Genomic DNA, 20,409 nt, shown 5'->3' with positions numbered 1-20,409 from the left:
AAAAAATTTCTGCCAATAAATCAAGTGCAAATCATCTCCTTGTCTTATCTGCGGGTCACTCAGGGATCAGAGCTGTTCAGGCACATTGTGACAGCTAGGAGAATCCAGAGGATAGCAAGAGGACAATGTGGAGATAATTAGAGGGCAATTAGTCTCCAGGGCAAGGAGGCTGCAAAGCTGCAGCCTAAGTTAACCTTTTCACTCCTGAGAAAAAAGTAAGCCAGTGCTCAACACTTCCATTTAAATCAAGCACGGCTTGATTTGGCAGGATAACACCCAAAACCTTTTGCACTCTCGCTCCATTTTACAAATGTTTCGCACAGGTCTGGTTCAAAACCAGTCTTAGACTTATCTATGAAATCGACCTATATTTGAGTATCTACGGTAAATACAAATCATAATAAACCACAAAAACTATCATACAGCACATAATCAAATGAAAGTCAGCAATGCATACAACAGGCAGCCCAATCCTAACAAAAGTCCCACTGCATCCAGCATGGCAGCTGGAGGTCTACTTGGGGGCATTCGTTCCCTTACCCTGGGTAAAGCCTGAGCAGCCTCTATGGGGCTACATGGATCCATGCCATTGATATTGCAGCCACAAATCCAGGCCACCTGTTTTGGGCTTTCAGGTCTAGGAGGAGGGATAGGATGGGGAGATAACATTGGCAGCTGTCCTGACCTCCTACTGGGCCTGAACTGTCCTCCTCCCTGCCCTCCCCTGCCCTATAACACCTCCCTCTGCCCCCATTCTGCCCTCCTCTGCTGCCCAGTGGAGAACCTACTAGCTCCAGCAGATGCAGGCCTCTGGATGGTGGCAGTAGGCCACCATACGCCTTGCTGCTGGCACTGGGGGCATCTGCAGTGCTGCAACATGCCTTCGTTCACACGTGCCTATTCTGCTGGTGCTAGTTGGCATAGGATAACAACAACAACAACAACAACAACAACAACAGGTATTTATATACCGCCTTTGTTGGTCTTTATTCAAGACTTTATTCAAGGCGGTTTACATAGGCAGGCTTTTTATTAAATCTCTTATTAAATAGGGATTTTTACAATTTCAAAGAAGGTTCTTTCTTTCAAGAATGACTACATTCAGGTGTTTCATTCCGATCTGGCTTCACATTCCGGCCTCCATCCTCCCACGCTCAGAGCAGATGGAATAGCTCGGCTTCAGCTTGTCAGCTGCTCCAAGGTCGCACGGTGCCGGTGGCCTCGAACTGGCGACCTTGTGGATGTTATCTTCAGGCAGACGGAGGCTCTACCCTCTAGACCAGACCTCCTGCCTCCTGACAGGATTGGGCTGTCAGTTTCATAAATGTTGTCAATCATGCACACATGAAAAGACTTTGGAAGTAGTCTTTGAAGTCAACTCAAATGGCTAATTTCAGTGTGTCCTCCACCCCCCTAGAAGGTGACCTTTAAAAGAACTGATAGCATTCCTTCCATGGATTCAGGATATGAAAGTGCTTCTTTTAAAAGCAGATGTCTTTTAAATACCTGTCTCCATTCCCCTCCCCCTTCAGCTCTACCATAGGCTTTGAAGTCTGGGTTGAGAAATTTTGTTCAATACCATTCAGTTCCAGCAGAACCATGATAAGTGCCAGGCTGCATTTCCAAGCTAACCTGTCAACAGAATGTTCATTACTAAATATAGCACTTCTATTAATATTTTAGTACAGAGCTCATTGTTGCTGGTTTAAAAAAAGGACCAAAATTATGTAGTGCTCAAGGACCAGACTCATTTTTAGAAGAAATAATTTTGAAAAATCAGTGCAGGGAGAATAATTCCTGGTCATTTCTCTTTTTGCTACATAAAAGGTAAGTTTGAAGATTGCTTAATCTTTGAAGACTGCTTAAAATATGGATTGACTCCCATCAAAGAGATGTCTGCTTAAAAAAAACCCAAAACCCGATATTTCAGTTTTTAAAAATTAGAACTTCTGTAGACTCTGCAGTCTTTAGAATAAAAATCTTGACATAATTGCTGAAGAACCAAAATGTTAATTTGCCTAGCAAGCTATATTTGGTTGTTTTTGCTTTTGCTGTAGCATGTTGATGAGTTTTAGGCAGGAAGTTTTGACTGCTTGGATATAAGTGTTCTTGCAAGGAAATAGACATGGATGATTAGCTTCACATTTAGGCTTGTAGCACCCAGCAATGAGCGCATGCCGACAATTGTCATTCATTATGTTAGAATTGTTTGTTTCATTGTACGGCTTTGGGTCTATCTATAATGCTTTTATCTCTGTTGCACATTATGAAGCCCAATTCACTGAATGTCTAATTGGTCCCTAAACTGAGCTGCTCAGATGATATGCAGAAGCAAATGAAAGCTAATTTGTTCATAATACAGTATTTTTTAAAAATGCTTTAGTGCAATAGCACTTGTTGCTAGGGGCAGCCCAATACTAATGGAACTGCCTGGGCTATGATACACCAGTGCCGAAACAGTCACTGCTGTTTCCCACATGCATAGGGAGGCAGCTGGAGGTCACTTCAAGTAAGGGAATATTTGTCAAGTCCCAGCTGCTACTATGGGCCTACTCAGATCAGTGCCCACTCAGTTGCTGGCACAGAACAGAGTAGTCCTGTGAAGGGCTTTCTGGTCCGGGACAGGGGATAGAATCCGGCATCAGTCTGCAGGTGTCCCTGCCTCCTCCCAACCCTGAACCACCGTCCTCCCCACCCTCCCCCCAGTTTTGCCCCCTCTCTGCCTACCCACCTCCCTCCCCTGCCCCGTTCCACCTCCTCACTTCTGGGTGCTGCACTTACCCCATCTGGTGGCTGACTCCTCTCCCATCAGCACCTGCCTGTGCAAGCCTCTTGCCAGCAGCTGGGCCATCATAAAATGCTCTACGGCACTTTTTCAATGGCTGTCTCCCATGGTGCATACAAGATGGGTGCTGCAGAAGCTCAGGATTGGGTGGTAGAAGTCTTAGCCCCCAACTTAAACTATCCCTTAAGATAGTTTGAAACTGTTGAGAGATAAAACCTAATTTTCACCATGGGGATAGACCTGTTTCTATGCTGCAACACTTTAGATTGCAGGTATGGGTTACATGACTGAATGTGCCTTCATATGTAAAATTCCAGTCATATATCCTCCTCTCTCTCCTTTGTTTCCCCTATACGGTCCATGGCTAATCCATGTCACTTCTTCCTTTATAATATTACAAAAGGTCAACCTTTCCTCTCTGTTCCATGAGCAAAAACTTTAGGGCATACCCTGGTAATCTCTTGATTTGATTACTATAACTTTCTTATTCTGGGCTCCTGTAGTTTTACCCCAGTTCTAAGCAGGGTCAGGCCTGGTTAGTACTTGGATGGGAGACCGCCTGGGAATACCAGGTGCTGTAGGCTTATACCATAGTCTTTCGAGACTGAAGGTTGCCAACCATGTCTCCATCACCCAGAACTCAGCTACAGAAATCATCCACTTCTGTGATTGCTCTGACTACATCACACTTCTCCTTAAATCCCTACACAGTTTTCCTATTTACAACCAGATCCTGTGTTACCTTCTTATCCTTACCATTAGAACTCTCCATAACTTCACTCTCCAGTTATCTCTCTGCTCTAATATCCTAACATTCCTGTCTATGATCTTTTCTCACACATCTTGCCTTTTCTCCCTTACTGCCCCTTATACTTAAGCAGCATCGACCAACATCTTCCACAATACCACAATGCAGCAACTGTTACCATGCAGCAACTGTTTCTTTTATCAGGGGTGCCCATGATCTTTGGGCGCTTGAAGTGGAGCTCCAAGTGCTACGTACCTACTCTACCATTACCTGGCAGTATAAGAGGAGATGCCTCACCTACGGACCACTGTTGTCTCCCTCACATCTGGAAATGAGGAGGGGACAGAGCAGAAGAAATGGTGAAAGAGAAGAGTGGAACATCTGCTCAAAGTTGTTTTCTCCTCCACTTCTTCTGCTCCTTCCCCTCCTCAAATTTCAGTAAGGCAGTGGTAGGGAGGTGGGGGTGGTCATTGTCATGCCACCCCACTCCAATAATCTATTGCTTGAGGCAACTGCCTTAGTTCACCTCATTATGAGGCCACTCTCATAAATAAATCATAGAATCCTTGGGGACTACTATCTCTGCTTACATCTAGTTTCTTGACTAGATTTTTTTTGCTCAATGTTTCTGCAGTTCTTTTCTTCTTCTTCTTAGCACTTCAGTTCTAAATGTAAGGACACATATCTTGGGCTTGGGAGTTTTCTATCCAACACATTCCCACAAGGTTTCAAGAAAGTATACTATAATTTATAATACCCTGTGATTTTTTTCTGCTTGGGTTTATGCATCACTCACTTTTCTGTCCCATCTAGAACCTGCAGAATTCTTGGAAATATATAAGACCATGTGCTCATTTTGACCAGATACAGACCCAGTCAAAACAACTGCAGAAGACATGAGCATACAGAGGAATGGATGCTGTGTTCAAAATACTTACACCTATCAGCTATAGTGAGCAGAAAAACAAAACACATGGAGGACCCTCAAAGACAACACTACAAGACGCCTTCTTTTTCTTTTGTGAAAGTAGGTCACATTGCTACTACTGGACATGACATATATACAAGTCACTTTTTATTTTTAGTCACATTTGTCAATTGCTGAGTATGTTGATATATTGATGGTGTTGAAAAGTGCCCTAAAGGTGTTTATGCTTGAAGCCTTCAAACCTTCTTCCTGCCAAAGGAAATTCAAGTCATATAGAGAAGTCATTGCTCGCATTCAGATGATTCTCTCTTTGACTAGTTTATTGAATTTTATAAAAGAAGGAGCCTTTGATTATCAAAGGCTGCTATTAGGGGCCCAATCCTATCCAATTTTCCAGTGTGGGTGCTGCTATGCCAATGGGGTATGCACTGCTTCCTTTGTTGGGGAGGCAGTCACAGAGGTCTCCTCAATTTATGGGAACATTTGTTCCCTTACCTCGGGGCTGCAGTGCTGGAAAACTGGATAGGATTGGACCCTAAGGGCGCAATCCTAACCCCTTATGTCAGTGCTTTCCAGCACTGGCATAGCGGTGCCAATGGGATATGTGCTGCATCCTGCAGTTGGGTGTCACTCAGGGAGGTCTCCTCTAAGTAAGGGACTGTTTGTTCCCTTACCTCAAAGCTGCATTGCCCTTATGTCAGTGCTGGAAAGCACTGACATAAGGGGTTAGGATTGCGCCCTAAGACAGTTAAAGGAGGGGGAATCTTTGAATTTTTAGATTATTCATATTTATGCACCTACTATAGATGATCTCCACCATATTAGATTTCTATTCCACATCCCAATAAAAATCTATACAAAGTTGTATTTAATTGGCAAAAAATAGATACAGTGTAAGGTTTCACTTAGGAGTGAAATGGACAATCCTAGAAGCCAGTTGCAATTCAGTCAATTTCGGTTCTCCTGGGTGGTGCTCCCTGAAACTACTGCAATTAGGAATAATGACAATGCTTCCATCCCACTGAAATTAATGGGATTTAGATAACCACAAATATCTTCTCCAACTGCTTTTCATGTGATCTAAGCATGAGCAGTTTTCTCTGAATTGGGGCCAGCCGTGTTCATTAGTTATATACCTATTTACATATCTCTCAACTGCGCATGTCAGTTCATTCAAACAGGCTACCTTTACATTGTCCTAGCAGTGATCTGAATCAATTCAACATTTCAAAGATATTAATTTTATACTCAGTACTCTTGCAAGTCACCCCAGGCATCTTTTGCACTGAAGGGCAGGATATACATATGCAAAATAAAGAGTAGCTAGTTTTAAACCAGCCTGGTCAGGCAGGATGAGCACCTACTTCCTGTTTCTCACTTCAGTATTAGCCCTGTTCTGTCTGGTTCAATTTGTTCTAAACTCTACTACCCTGTGTTATCCCAGTGCTAATGCTTTTTCTCTGACCCGTACTATTATGCTCTGTGAGCATCAAAGGGTGTGGGTGGGGGAGCAATTTTGTTAATTAACTAAAAGGGTTTAGGTATTTTATGTAGAGGCTCTTTTGGCACAGCTTGGGAATTAGAGAACCTTGGGAGATAAAATACCTGCTGAGAGAGAGAGAGATTATTTGTCTCGAGAGCTTGATAGATAATAGAAGATGAATCAGAAGAACTGGACATTTGCTACCCGTTCAGGAACAAAATGTCAGGCAGCTTGTGAAAGGATTGACAAGAAAGAGAAACAGGTGGCAAGTCTGGGAGCATATTAGTCTGGCTCGGCTTGGAAGATAAGTGCATTTTTACTGGATCAGTCTACCCAAAGCACTCCTTAATCCGGTAAAAAGTGATTTGTCAATAAGATCCAGAGGCTCAAAGGCAATAGACCTTCCATTTGCTTCTCACTGGTTCTTACAATCAACACTTAAGCTTAATTTGGACAATCTTTTTGTGAAATGGAAAAGTCGAGACAAGGCGACTTTTCTCCACAGGCCTCATGTTGATAAGTGCCTGTGTGGATGCACTTCAACATGGCAATGGGCCCAATCCTACCTAACTTTCCAGTGTTGATGCAGCTGTGCTCATGGGGTATGTGCTGCATCCTGGAGGGGGGCAGTCATGGAGGCCCCCTCAAGATAAGGGAACATTTGTTCCCTTACCTCGGGGCTGTTTCGCGGCTACTTTGGTGTTGGAAAGTTGGATAGGATTGGGCCCAGGGTCACTTTGACCATATTCCAGACAATGCTCCCCAATATGAAAGGTTCCATAATGTGGCAGACTGTGAGCAAACATGCTGGGGAGCCCACTGGCTTTAACAGTATCTCCAAAACCATTTGCTGTGGTCATAGAAACCTGAGTGATTTCGAGGAGAAAGGTTGAAAGTATTGCATCACTGGAGCCTTTTCTGTACAATGCCTGCATCCATCATGGAACCTTATGGGTCAAGCAAACACTCACATCTCTGGACTTGCAGGAAAGGCTCTCGGGCTACAGTGGCAATGTATGAATAGGGCCTTTACTAAGGACAGAGATAAAGTATTCCTCATGTTCCTTTTGCAAAGTGATATCGAAAGTGAGGAAAAAGTTACAGGGCCCAATCCTATTCAGTTTTTCAGTGCCAGTGCCGCTGTGCCAATGGGGCATGCGCTGCATCCCATGGTGAGGAGGCAGTCACAGAGGCCTCCTCAAGGTATGGGAACATTTGTTCCCTTCCTCAGGGCTGCATTGTGGCTTCACCAGTGCCAGAAAGTTGGATAGGATTGGGCCCACAGTCACTTGTGTATGCTGACTCATATAGCCGCAGATTTCCCCAGCAGGAATCTCCTTTGCATTATTCTGTTCCCTGCCCATTAATTATACAGTGGATTCTCTCATATATGCCTTTAGCAAACCTTCAAATGCTGCTACAGGAGAATTCATACTTCTTCCACCTTAAACAGATCCTCTAAACACCAGCCATGGATGAAATTGGAGGCAAAAAAAGATTGTGTTTTCATAATAATTGTCTCCATGTTTTACGGTTTCTCAACAGTTTTGATTGGCAGTGTTACAGTACATCTCACAGATTGCAAAACGGAACAAAAAACATGTGAAACTGAACCTGTGAAAAGGGAGGGAATCTGTGGCATGCATCACATTGTTTAAAAGCGTTGGTTGAAAAGGCAGCTTCTTCATTCAGTGCTGACTGAGTAAAGGACCACAAGTCCGTTGAATGAACTCGGACTAGCAGGTGACATGCTTCAGAAGTTTAGAAAGAATGAAATGCTTCTAGTGTGATGTCTATGCTTACCTCTGATGGTATGGTTTTATATTGGATGTATGCTGAGGTTTCACTGTGGGCTGGCAAACATGGTCCAGAGGTTCTTCCATGAGATAGGACCAGATTTGTTATCAAGGGAACTGTGTAATTAATTGAATAAGATTTTCATGGAAAAGGTGATCAATACTGCCGTCCTCCCTCCCTGCTCAGTTTCCCTCCCCCCGCCTGGTTCTCCCACTCCCTCCCTCACCCGCCCACTTCTGCTGGCTTGTTTGATCTGGCAGACATGATAAGGTCCAGTGGCAAAACTACAGCACTGCTACCTCTTGTAGCAGTGCACACAAAATGGCTGCTGATGGAGTGCTGTGCATGTCTTTGGTGGCCATTTTACAACAGCAGAAGACGCTTCCACTGTCATGAAGTCCTCCCCCCCAGAGGCGTACCACCCCTGGGGCTAAACATAGTTCATGCCATGGGCGTGAACCTGAGGGGGGACAAACTGGAGGGGAACTTGAGAAGCAATTGGAGCACATGCGCCTTCTCAGCAGCTGGTCGGGCGAAATCAGCCAGCCGGCTGCAAAGTGCGCACTCGTGCTTCAACTGCTTCTCGGCTGGGGAAGCAACTGGAGTTCAAGCCCCCTCTCAGCAGCCGGTCGGGCAAAATCGCCTGGCCAGTTGCTGAGCCTGCACTGGTGCTTCAACTGCTTCCTGACTGGGGAAGCAATTAGAGTGCAAGTGTGCTGATGACGTCATGACACTGTGTGGTGTCATGATGTCATGGTGTTACCCTGGGCACCAAAAGCCCTTGGTGTGCCTCTGCCTCCCCCCAATAGCCCAATCCCATGTAGGATTGGGCTGTTAAAGATATAACATAGACCTGTTGCTTCCTGATAGTAACAAAAAATGTCTAGTGGAATGGCATGGTCCCAGGACCAGAATCAGGGGTGGTGTTATGAAGCATGTAGAAGCCCCACATCTTAGCAGAGTGTCCACTACTGAGCACCAAAGTCCCTGACTCTGCTGTTGCACCTCTAGTCATTACCACTTGTTCATTTACAGAAAGCAATGGGAGTGAGAAGGAAGAGCAGGGTCCACTACTGACTGCTCAATCAATGGGCAGAATTGGGGACTGGACCCAGAGAAAAAGCATGTGGGTGAATGAATGGATGGGGATGGAATCATTGAGGGCATGTTGCCAAAACTTTGAGCATGCCTCCATCAAGCGATTCACAACTCTGCAACACAGTGTCAGATTCTGAAATTTCAAGAGTCACAAGAATGGAATTCAGTCTCAAGATGCCATCTTTTCGTGCTTCTGGAACAATCTATATTCAGACAACAGTGTCATTTTCCATTTCAGTTTATTGTCATGGAAATTAGGTAGCTCTACATGGAACATTTTCCAATACAGGCAACATCCTAGTAGTCAATGATAACTGAGACTGCTCCAAGTACAGATAAGCACTATTAAATGTTACACAGGAGACTTTATTCTGACTGCATGTCTAGCTTTCTATCATTCACTAATAACACACTAAAAAAAAAGATGGGTTGTGAGGAGACAGATATGTGAAGCTGGGGGATGTGGTAATTCAATCATTCATTTTTACACCATGAGAATTAAACTTTTCTCAGACCTTTTGATCTACCCCAGAAAACTTCATGTTCTCATTCTTTGGGCATCACAGAACCCTCAAGACTGGGAATATGCAAAGAGCCTGATTGCAAAACATTTTAAATTGATGCAAACAGGCAGCTCTGAGAGAAAAAAAAAAAAACAGTGACCAAAGAGGCCTCTGTTGGGAGCAAGTGTCTGGGCTTGTCACTTCCGTTTGCCCTTTACAGGAAACTCCAAACATAATGGTTGTGACAAGCCGTGGCAGAAAGTATGAGCCACCTCTCAACCCGGTTAAAAGGAAGAGTTATCTGCAGCATCATGCATGCTAATGAGAAATGTATTTTCCCATTTTAAACCATATGCTGCTGGGTGATCCCACTCAAAATCTCTAATCAAGAACTGGCGAGAGAGAAAAAGGACAGGGCTGCTATGGAATTCTCCATAAGCAGGAGCAACACTTGAGGGTAAGTCATGACAAGTTTAATGTCTTCTAGAATCAGTTCAAAGACTGAATTTCAAATCCTGAACAATCGCTTTATACAACATTGTTAACATGCCTGACAGCATCAGATTTGTGGGTGTGTGAGCAATTCAGGATATCAGCAACCTTCACAACAAGCATTCCAGGGCAATTTCTGCTGAATGTAATTGGTAAGGGCCATTCCGCTTCCCATGAAAATGACCAATTAAAGAAGAGATTGAAAGTTACTACTGCTTACTAAGAACACAATCCTGAGCTTGGCGCACTGGCTCACCGCCTGCATGCACTGTCACAAACGTGCAGTAAGGCACATTTGTGGGCCGTAGCACCAGTGCTCTGCCAGTGCTAGGCCAGAACTGGCCAGTGCCAGGCGAGCACTAGAGCTCCATCGCTCTGCAGTTGTGTGGACGCCAAGCAGTGGAGAGGTAGGTGAATGCATGGGAGGAGGTGGGGAGGAGGTGTTTTGGGGAGGGGGGAGGTGGGGAGAGGGTGGGGAGGAGGCATGCTGGGGGAGCATGGGAGTGGGGTGGGAGTGAGGCAGGAACAGCGCAGCTTTGCTCCACCAGTCCCAGAGTCTCTGTGTCGGGCTGGCTGCCGGACATAGAAGCTCTTGATTCTTCGGCGAACTTCGGGTCGCCGTAGTATCGAGTAGCCCAATTGTGGGGCTACTTGCTTTACATGGGGGAAGGGGATGGAAGTTCCCTTCTCCCAAGGAGCCATCAGCAGCTGTCTGGAGCATGCTGGATGTGGCAGCAGCCATTTTCAGTGCGTCTGCAGCCCCGCACACCAGGCAGCTCAGGATTGGGCTGTTACACTGCAATAGAGCACAGAAGCCTGATCAGACACATAATCCTCAGTGCAATGAAAGATAAAGGCATCTCCCAAGATGTGTGAAGGAACGTGGAGATTTTCCTGTCTCCTCATTCTCACTCTCCCCAGAAGAGCAGATATCAATATTTTCTATTCCCATTTATTTCCCCCTCCTCAGAGCAGTCTTCCTATATGGTGAGTGTGGGCCCAATCCTATTCAACTTTCCAGCACTGATGCAGCTGCAATGCAGCCCCTAGGCAAGGTAATAAATGTTCCCTTAACTAAGTGGTTCTCAAACTTTTCCAGCTCACGGCTCTGCTGATCCTTGTGGCCATTAGCCAGGGCTCCCCATTACAACACCTCACCTCAGTTACCCTCAAAATGGGGATGGTGTTATAATTATACACCTGAAACAAAAAAAAAACAGCTGTCAGCACTCTGAGGCTGCAATCCTAACCACACTTAACTGAGAGTAAGCCCCATTGAACAAATTAGGACTTACTTCTAAGTAGACCTGGTTAGGATTGTGCCCCGAGTTTGTTAGCAGCACACCTGGAGGGTTTTGGAAAGGGTGATGTTTTGGAAATGATTAATTTGCTGGGCGAGGGGAAGACTTTGTTTTGTGTGTATCTGCTAATTGCAAACTGATGCAAACTGAGACCTAGAGACTGTTTGGCTGCAATCCTAACCTCACTTTCCTGGGAGTAAGTCCCACTGAACACAATAGGACTTACTTCTGAGTAGACCAAGCTATGATTGTGCCCTTTATCTTACAATAGCAGCCACCAGAGTACAGCCCCCCCCCCCCCAAAAGGAGGCAGGAGGAAAAAGGGGGATGGCTGAAAAGGAATGGGTATTTTTATTTTTTAATCAATTTTTGGAGACAAAGCATCAAGAATGGGTGTTTTTTTTCTTTTTGAAGGGGAGGAAAAAGAGAAAGGTTGGTTAACCTTGGTTAACCTGACACAGACCCCAAGCCTATGTAGGTCTACTCAGAAGGAAGTCCCATTTTAGTCAATGGGCTTATTCCCAGGAATGTGTGGAAAGGATTACAGCCACACGAGCAAGATTACAACTCAACCCAAAGTAGATGGGGGCATGTTCACACACATACACCCCAACATGCAGATGCCACCCCTATTCCCCCCAGGCAAGATGGAGGAATGCAGGCTGGGGCATTTGGACACCCCCCCCAAGAGCAGGCTGGCTCCTTCCTTTCCAAGCAGAGGAAAGCACTGAGCTGTTTGTACTTACTCTTCCCTCCCAGTTTGAAGCCTGCCAGCACCTCTGCCTCTGCAGCTGCCCATCCAGCCTTCTCTCCCACCTCTCCCCATCATGTTTCACACGCCCTCCCCACCCACCTCGTTCACAGCTGCAGAAAAGCAGCAAGTCAGCAGGCAGCACATGCAGTTGAGCTGATCAGTGCAGCTATGGCCACCACTCTCCCCAGATGCCCCTGGAGGCTAGCCATGCCTCACTAGGGAGGTGGGACGCACAGATTGAAGACCTCAGCCTTAACTTGAGGAGGCCTCTGTAACCATGCTCATCCCCACAGTTTGCAAAGCATGCCCCATTGGCACAGCTGCATCAGTGCTGGAAAGTTGGATAGGATTGATCCCTGTGACATCCCCTTTCACAATTCTCCCTCAATTAGAAACAATTTAAGTATTTCCTTGATAGGGACGATGAGCCCTTTTTCATTGTACAGTATTACTGGGGAAAGAATGAAGCTATGTATGGATGTCAGTGAGTAACCAGAGGGTGGGAGATGTAGAAGTTCCATTAGGCCAAGTTATGACCACACCAGAGGAGGAATGAATATGAAATTACATCAAAGTATGACAATTAAGACTGAATGAAGTAAAGGGGGGAAGGACGTCAGAACAGCAATCTAGGTTCAAAGAGGAGGAGCCAACAGTGGATGAAAAGACGTGTCTCCAGGGGCTCCTGAAAGTCTGTCTTCCCCCCAAAAAACTGCAGGTCTGAAGAGGATCTGAAGATCTTTATCAGGAGAGATAAGATCTTTCCATGGTGCAGGTACCAGAGTTTTTGAAAGCCCAACGGGGGGGGGGGGCTTTCTTCTTGGAAACCTAATCGTCAGGGACAGTATTGGGGGAGGTGCAGTGTCTGCAATCAAGCTGCTGGCTCCGTGCTAAGATACCGTATGGAAGGAAAAGCATGAAGCATAAAGTTTAAGTTGAAAATTTAAGATAAGTATGTGTTAATATTGTCCCCGGCTTTGATTGAATGATTTGACTAAAAGCCCTGGATACACTGAAGGCGTTCATGAGAAACTTTTTAAGGATGTTGAAAGTGCTCTTTATCTTTGTAGTGGAATAAATCGGTTGTGGATTATAATTATAAATATAATTTGGTGTGTGGACTAAAATCCAGAATTACTTGTGGACATAATTTTTATTAGACTTGAAAGAGTTTTGTCTTCTTGAGACTGTTTCTTTCATTTTGTTTTTCTCCATTAACCGTTATCTGTAAGAAAAATTTGAAGAATGCCTGACTGAAAAACATGCGGTGAAAGTAAGGAGAATAATACACTGTGGACTTCTTGTGGATTAGAGAGAAATTGCAAGATGGAGCTTGTTCCAGATATTTGGACTCAAATGATCCTCAAAAATTTGGAAAAATTGCTCACAATGAGAAGACAGCAGTTGATTTGGTCCTTGCAGATTCAAGCCAGTTTAAAGACTCTCTCTCAACAGATAGATGTGTGCAAGGAGCAACTGGAAGATGTGAAGAAAACAAGATAGAAGGAGAAAGCAGAAAAGATGATGGTGAGGGATGAAATCATCATCAGAAGAGTGGATATAGAAACTAGAAGAGTGGAAAATCAACAGGATCTAGAGGGGACACTGATGGAGATTGAAATAGAGAAGATGGACAGAGTAACATGGGTGCACAAAATACAAAGTTTGTTGGAAAAAGAAGATGGGAATATATCCCGGTTAACTGGAAGAATGAACTTGCCTTACACAAGAAAGCGTGGGCTTATTGGATTCTGTTATGGAGATAAATTATTAAAGATATTACAGGAGAAAAAATGGAAGGAAAGTTAGAAAAAGAAACTTGAGGGTTAAAGAAAATTGGAGTATTTTATTTAGTTAATAACTGGTTTAAATTTACTTTAAAAAACAAATATATACGAAATTGATATATATGAATTAGAAAAAATAGCTGGAAATGTTAGCGTGTGGCTGAATCGGTTTATAGGTGGTTATTATGTTAAAGAAAATAATGTAATCAGATTGGAGAATTAGACTGGAGAATGGTAAAGAACATATTATAAGAGATTGTTGTTTTATTATAATTTGGAAATTAGAGTATTATTATTTGATATTAATGAGTAATTGAACTAGTTGAGATGATAAAAAGTGAATATTTAGAAAATATATTATAGGGAATTAGGAAAAATCTATGATATTTGATATAAGAAATATATAAATGAGTAGAAGAGTTAGGTGGAAGAATTGTTTTATATGTTGTTATATTTTGGTAATTAGGTTATTTTGTTTTAATATTAATGAGTAGTTGAAGTAAGTTTATGTTTTATAGAAAGCGAAAATTTAGAAATTATAGTACAGGGCATTAGGGAAAACTTAATATATATTATATATATAAATGGATAAACTAATAAGAGGCAGAAGTAGATGAGTAGTAGATTAGGAGATACAGTATGATTAATGAGTAATGGTATATGGTATTTAGCACTCCTAAATGTATGTTATATGTTTGCATGTCTGTGTGTGTAAATTATGAATGAATGAATGAATGAATGAATAAATAAATAAATAAATAAGGAACAGCAATCTAGGCTTATATATGTGGAAACAGAAGATCAGATTCTATGGCAAGACAAGGAAAGAGTAATAAGTAATAGGAAATTTTTCAAAGTAGATTCTGACATTATTCTGAAGCTCTGAAATTTGGTCCCTGTGATCACTTTTCCATCCTTTAATCTCACTACCATGTGAAGTGGGACATGTGAAAGTGACCAATTTGAGACCGGAGAAGATAATTTCCAGGACAAGAGGTCAGGATTGCTCTGGTCACACATTTCTGGTGCCCAAAGATACCCAGGTGCAAGGATAGATTTGAGCAATAGAAAAGAGGCAGAACCTCAGGCTGATGCTCCAAAAGCAAAAATTTATCTGACACTTTACCTAGAGAAGACATTGTACAGCCTTGTTTAATTTGTATAAATTATGCAGGGAGCATGTAGTGGAAATGTAGAAGGTTCCACTGAGGAGATCCTGTGTGGTGTCAGCAGTGGCCTCTTGTGTTACCAGGTCTGCAAAGTATAGAGTTAACACCAGAACTTCTGTTTGCAATGGGTGTGGTTTACAGTTGTAACCTAGTAGAAATAATGAGGACTTTGGAGATAAAGGTGAGAGAGAGGAGGAAAGATATGTGTGGCTGCCATGGTGCAGGCACTGGAGATTGTTAGCAACTTATGAGCAACTGCTGAGCCACAAGATGGTGGAGAACCAAGGAGTGCTGCTGCAGCCAGAGAACCTGCTGACTGGAGCAGGGGAGGGAAGGAGGACCCCAACAGCTTGAACAGGCAAACTACCTGCTGATTGCCTTCACAGGGCTGGTGGGGTTCACCAGGGCTTTGCACATAGGCAGGAGGTCTGGTCTAGAGGGTAGAGCCTCCATTTGCCTGAAGATAACATCCACAAGGTCCCCAGTTTGAGGCCACTGGCACTGTGCGACCTTGAAGCAGCTGACAAGCTGAGCAGAGGTATTTTTCCATCTTCTCTGAGCGTGGGAGGATGGAGGCCAGATCAGAATGAAACATCTGAATTGTTGTGGCTCTTGAAAGACAGAGCCTTCTTTCAACTGTAAAAATCCCTAGGGGGATTTAAATTAGCCTGCCTATGTAAACCGCCTTGAATAAAGTCTTGAATAAAGACCAAGAAAGGTGGTATATAAATACCTGTATTATTATTATTTTATTATAGTTAAGGCTGACTATTTTGGGGATAAGGAAGCTAATTAGCCTAAAGTGGGCATAAGGTTTCTAAGTTTGGAAAGGGATCTTGATGGGACAGAGCAGAATCTAGCTTCTTGGTGCAGAATTTGGGGGGGGGGGGGCACTGAATTTTGATTTATGTAAAATCCAGAGTGCACACCGTTCTGACCACAGATTATGCTCCTTATGTCAAGCTATCACTGCTATCATGAAAATCTTAACTTGGAAATCTTTCTTCTCCGTGAATTGTATAAATATGCTAGTAAGTATACAGCCTGGGTTATGTTAACTAACAGACCATGTGGTTATTTATAGGGTTACTGGGTTCAAAGTGGGACAGTGCCTATACCTTTAACAGTTGTATAGAAGAGAGAATTTTGGTGGGTGCAGCTTTTTAAACCCTTCCATGTTGTGCTGCACCTGCCAAATTCCCTCTTCTATACAATGGTTAAAGGTATAGGCACTCTGTCCCACTTTGTATCTGGTAATCCTAGTTCCCTCTTGAAATATGAGTAATTCTGCTTCTTTTGTACTAGCCTCAATTAGAAACCAGATTGCTTTGTTGGAGTGCCACCTGGCAGTTTCTTCTCAGTGACCTGGATCTTCCCCCAAGTCATTTCCTGTTTTGATGCCATCCAACTGGATAATGAGCTCATTAAGTTCATTACCATCTCACACAGGTGCCTTCCATATTGCTTAAGCAACAGGAGGTTTATTTATGATACAGCCAGCCCCGTGGCTTAACTGACAGATCAGTAATTAAGTGAAAGTGATACTCTACCCTTACTAGGAAAGGGTGGGCATGTCTAGCCAATCATTGTAGCTGTGCCTGTAAGTTTGATGTACAGAGCTGTTCAGATGATAACATGGCAAGAAATGCTTCACTTGCTGATACCTGCATATTGATTTGTTAATTTATATGTAACTCAGTAGCGTATATGTTGTTTGACCCCTGCTAACTGGGTAAGAGGCACTTTTTCAAGTGGGCGCTCCTCTTTTATTTAGCAGGGGGAGAGTAACTGGCCCACCTCACCCCAGCACTGTCTGTTCTAGTGGCTGTCTGCTGGTATTCCTTTGCATCTTTTTAGACTGTGAGCCCTTTTGGGACAGGGAGCCATTAGATATTTGATTTTCTCTGTAAACCGCTTTGTGAACTTTTTGTTGAAAAGCAGTATATAAATACTGTTGTTGTTGTTGTTGTTGTTTCCAGTTAGATCAGCCATTTTCAATTTTTTCATCTCATGGCACACTGACAAGGTGCTAAAATTGTCATCAGTATTTTGACTATTGACAAGGCACACCATTCTGCTGGTAGGAGGCTCAAATTCCCCAACTGCCCTACTAACAAATGACCCTCTCCAAAGTCCCAAGGCACACCTGCAGACCATCTAAGGCATACCAGTGTACCACAGCACAGTGGATGAAAATGGCTGCGTTAGATGCTAGCTTTTTGGGCCTGAAGGGTCCATAGGGTTGCATATCGATTTTGGAAATTATCCTTCAAACAATGCTTCCAAGGATCAAAATAATAATAATAAATCAACCTACAGTAAGCATATAAAACAATAAACAGGTCAAAATAAAAGCAATTTCAGCAGCATCAAGTAGGACAGTTTTAAAGGCAGACAAAGGCTGGGCAGGTGTGACAAATACCATGTTTTTGCCTATTTTTCTATATTTTTGGACACTTAACTTTCCCAAAGCTCCTGTGCCGGTTCAGCAGCCTACAAAGCTGCTGGCAAGCTGTCCTTTCTTTGAAAAGCAGCATTCCCAGACAGCCATGTACTGGATATGGTTTGGGATCCTTCTTCCTGTCTGGAATAGCTGCTCCTCCTCCAGGATTGACAAGCACCTGCCATTGGACAGCCAAACCTGTCTAGCTAGGTGAAAGGGTGGGACGGGGAAGTCAAGTGAGCTCTACTCCTCCAATCTGGTAACTCAATGACATCAACAAAGTTATTTAGGCTCAAGCATCAGGAAGCTCTAGATGTTTTTCTGTTTGTCTGTGGGGGTGGTGGGGAATACTGTCACCTGAAAGGTATCTCACTTATTAGAAAGTGCAGGGACTAAGGATTCTTGGGACAAATCAAAGTTGTGATAGGGACTGTTTATAGCTAGAGATGATGAGGGAATTAATTTATTTTGCTTTGTTTGCTATTTTTACTTCATCAGTTTAATATAGTGATGCATTGGGACGGGTCTGTGAGTATCGATCTTGAGTAGCATCCCAGTTCCATCTGCTGGGTGTCAGTGGTTACTGTATCATTTACATTTCATTACACTCTGTTCAGTGTCCATCTACATGAGTCAGGTATTTTCCATCAGCCTGATGGTAGTTTTCTATCCTTTTCTCCCTTTTTGTTTAATATTATTTTCTTTTGGACTTCTAATAAGCTAGTAACATTTTGACTCTCTGCCTGACTAACTACATTCATGGGTTCTTCAGTGGGTTATGTCTCTTTGCACCTGCAGATGCTATTTTTTTATTTGAGAGTTTGATTTTTAATAAAAACCACTGGGGTTCAGTGGGCTTTGGGGAGGGTTTCCTAGGTAACCTCCCTCTGCCTAATCTCTGTAGCCTGAGATGATGGTAGTGGACATGAATTAACAAGGGTTTTTCCTTATTCAGCTACTGATCTAGTAAAGGGAAAGCAAGGAAAGGATGCATCCAAAATGATTACTGGGCTGGGGCACCTCTCTCGCCAGGAAAGGCTACAGCATTTGGGGCTCTTCAGTCTAGAAAAGAGGTGCCTGAGGGGGGACATGATTGAGACATACAAAATTATGCAGGGGATGGATAGAGTGGATACAGAGATGCTCTTTTCCCTCTCACACAACACCAGCACCAGGGGCATCCACTAAAATTGAGTGTTGGGAGAGTTAGCATAGAGAAAAAGGAAATATTCCTTTACCCTGCATATAATTAGTCTGTGAAACTCCTTGCCACAGGAAGTGGTGATGGCATCTTGCCTAGATGCCTTTAAGAGGGGATTGGAGAAATTTCTGGAGAAAATGTCTATCACAGATCACAAGTTATGATAGGTATGTGCAACCTCCTGATCCTAGAAGTGAGTTCCCTCAGAATGCCAGATGCAGGGGAAGGCACCAGGATGCAGGTTGTGTCTCCTGTATGCTCCCTGAAGCACTTGGTGGGCCACTGTGAGATACAGGAAGCTGGACTAGATGGACCTTTGGCCTGATCCAGTGGGGCTTTTATGTTCTTACTAACAACTAGGCGCTACTTCCTTTGGTCAGCCTGCCTTTCTTCCCTGGTCCTTCCAGTCTTAATCATTTAATAGCAGGTCAGTAGGCCTCAATTAACAAACGGCTCTTGACTGAATTTTTCGTGTGGTAGACTAACTCAGGAAGTGGTTTGCCTGTGTATAGGAGGAAGAAATCCCACTGATTATGGAAGGATTTACTTCTGAGTAAATATGCACCAGATATTTACTGCATAACTCTCCACTGTGTATTAGTATTTGGAAGCATCAACTTTAGTTTTGTATTTTGGACAAAAAGTAGTCTTCTCCTTTTCTGAAGTTCAAAAGTACCTAAGAAGTCTTTGGTTTGGTGAAGTATCAGATAGGATTCAGCAGAATAGCCTGAAAATAGTCTCAAAGTTAGTTTTCAAGATATGCTTTCCTCCTGGGTTGTGCATCTGAGGCCTCTTTTCATCAGTTAACATAATCATGTCACGTGTCTGCGCCATGATTTGCAGATGCTCAGTGCCACATACACGTGTGTTTCTTGTACACTTCAAAATAAAAAGAAATAAAAGACTGTTCAGGCAACAATTGTTTTACAACCTGCCAAGGTTGTGGCAACAGACTTTTGTTGCTCCGAAGGCCCAGGCCACAATTAACATGCAACTCTTACCTGAATTTTTTTTCGTGTGGTTGTTGAAGAAAGCCGACATTGAAGACATGACTTTTGTGTTGCTCATGACTTGGTTTACTCCAACATCAAGAAGCTCTCAGATATGGCTTTGTCTACACTCTACAGGTTCAGATCTGCTAACCATGCACGGTGCAGCCAGTCTTGGAATTTTCCAAAAAGGAAAGAATATCCAGGCTTCTCCTAAGCTGGCCAGCTAGAGTGTGTGTGTGTGTGTGTGTGTGTGTGTGTGTGTGTGTTCTTTTTCCCTTGTGCGATTTGAGACTTCCCTGTCATGAGACAAATTCAAAATGCCAGATATCTGGCCAGGGTCATGCTTGTCTGGCATGCACCCAGCATCGTATTGGTGCGTAAAAACAATAGTGCACTTCCCCACCCCACTTGACATCATCTGCTGACACAGGTGGGGAGATGCACAGCATGATGGCATCACATCATACATTCTTTGTGTGACATTTTACAAAGAAGAGCAGGGAGTGGTCCATGTCTCTTATATCATCTGGTTTGGCCTTACGATATTATAGCAAGGCTCCAGAAGAGCTGGTTTTGAACTGGTCTCATTAAGCTTATTGACGAAGTAATAAAACATGTAGAATCAGTTCTCAGTAGAAGCAGAGGGGCCAATCTATTTCAACAAGGAGTCATTTGCAAGCTGGAAAAGAAGAAACATGATTTCTCTCTTCAAAGGCTTGAAATGATAGGCTCCATAGGTAAACCTTTTGGTCTCATTTAGCTTATTTTGACTTTTCCCAATTTCCAGAGATTGGCATCTAAACTGAAATTATAATTTCTGTTCTGCTCTCAACCTTGCACTTAAAGAGAAGCAGTATTGCAAACACTGCTCAAAAACAGAATTTGCTATTGACTCTGACATAGCTGGAAACAAAAGAGCTGATGTCCA

General features: G+C 43.3%; 1 long non-coding RNA gene across 2 annotated transcripts; it reads left to right on the top strand.

Annotated features, from left to right (window-relative positions):
- Positions 1-1,603: 1,603 nt before the first annotated feature.
- On the top strand, positions 1,604-13,909 carry LOC136643650 (uncharacterized). Of its 2 annotated transcripts, XR_010794040.1 has the most exons (4): positions 1,604-1,827; positions 4,347-4,560; positions 9,733-9,799; positions 13,122-13,909. It is a non-coding gene; the product is annotated as an uncharacterized lncRNA (long non-coding RNA). The 2 variants fall into 2 exon arrangements; XR_010794039.1 differs by lacking the exon at positions 9,733-9,799.
- Positions 13,910-20,409: the final 6,500 nt, after the last annotated feature.

Source organism: Tiliqua scincoides, chromosome 3, assembly GCF_035046505.1.
Source record: "Tiliqua scincoides isolate rTilSci1 chromosome 3, rTilSci1.hap2, whole genome shotgun sequence".
Lineage (NCBI taxonomy): Eukaryota > Metazoa > Chordata > Lepidosauria > Squamata > Scincidae > Tiliqua > Tiliqua scincoides.
The sequence above is the reverse complement of the archived record's forward strand: the minus strand, read 5'-3'. Positions and strand labels throughout refer to the sequence as shown.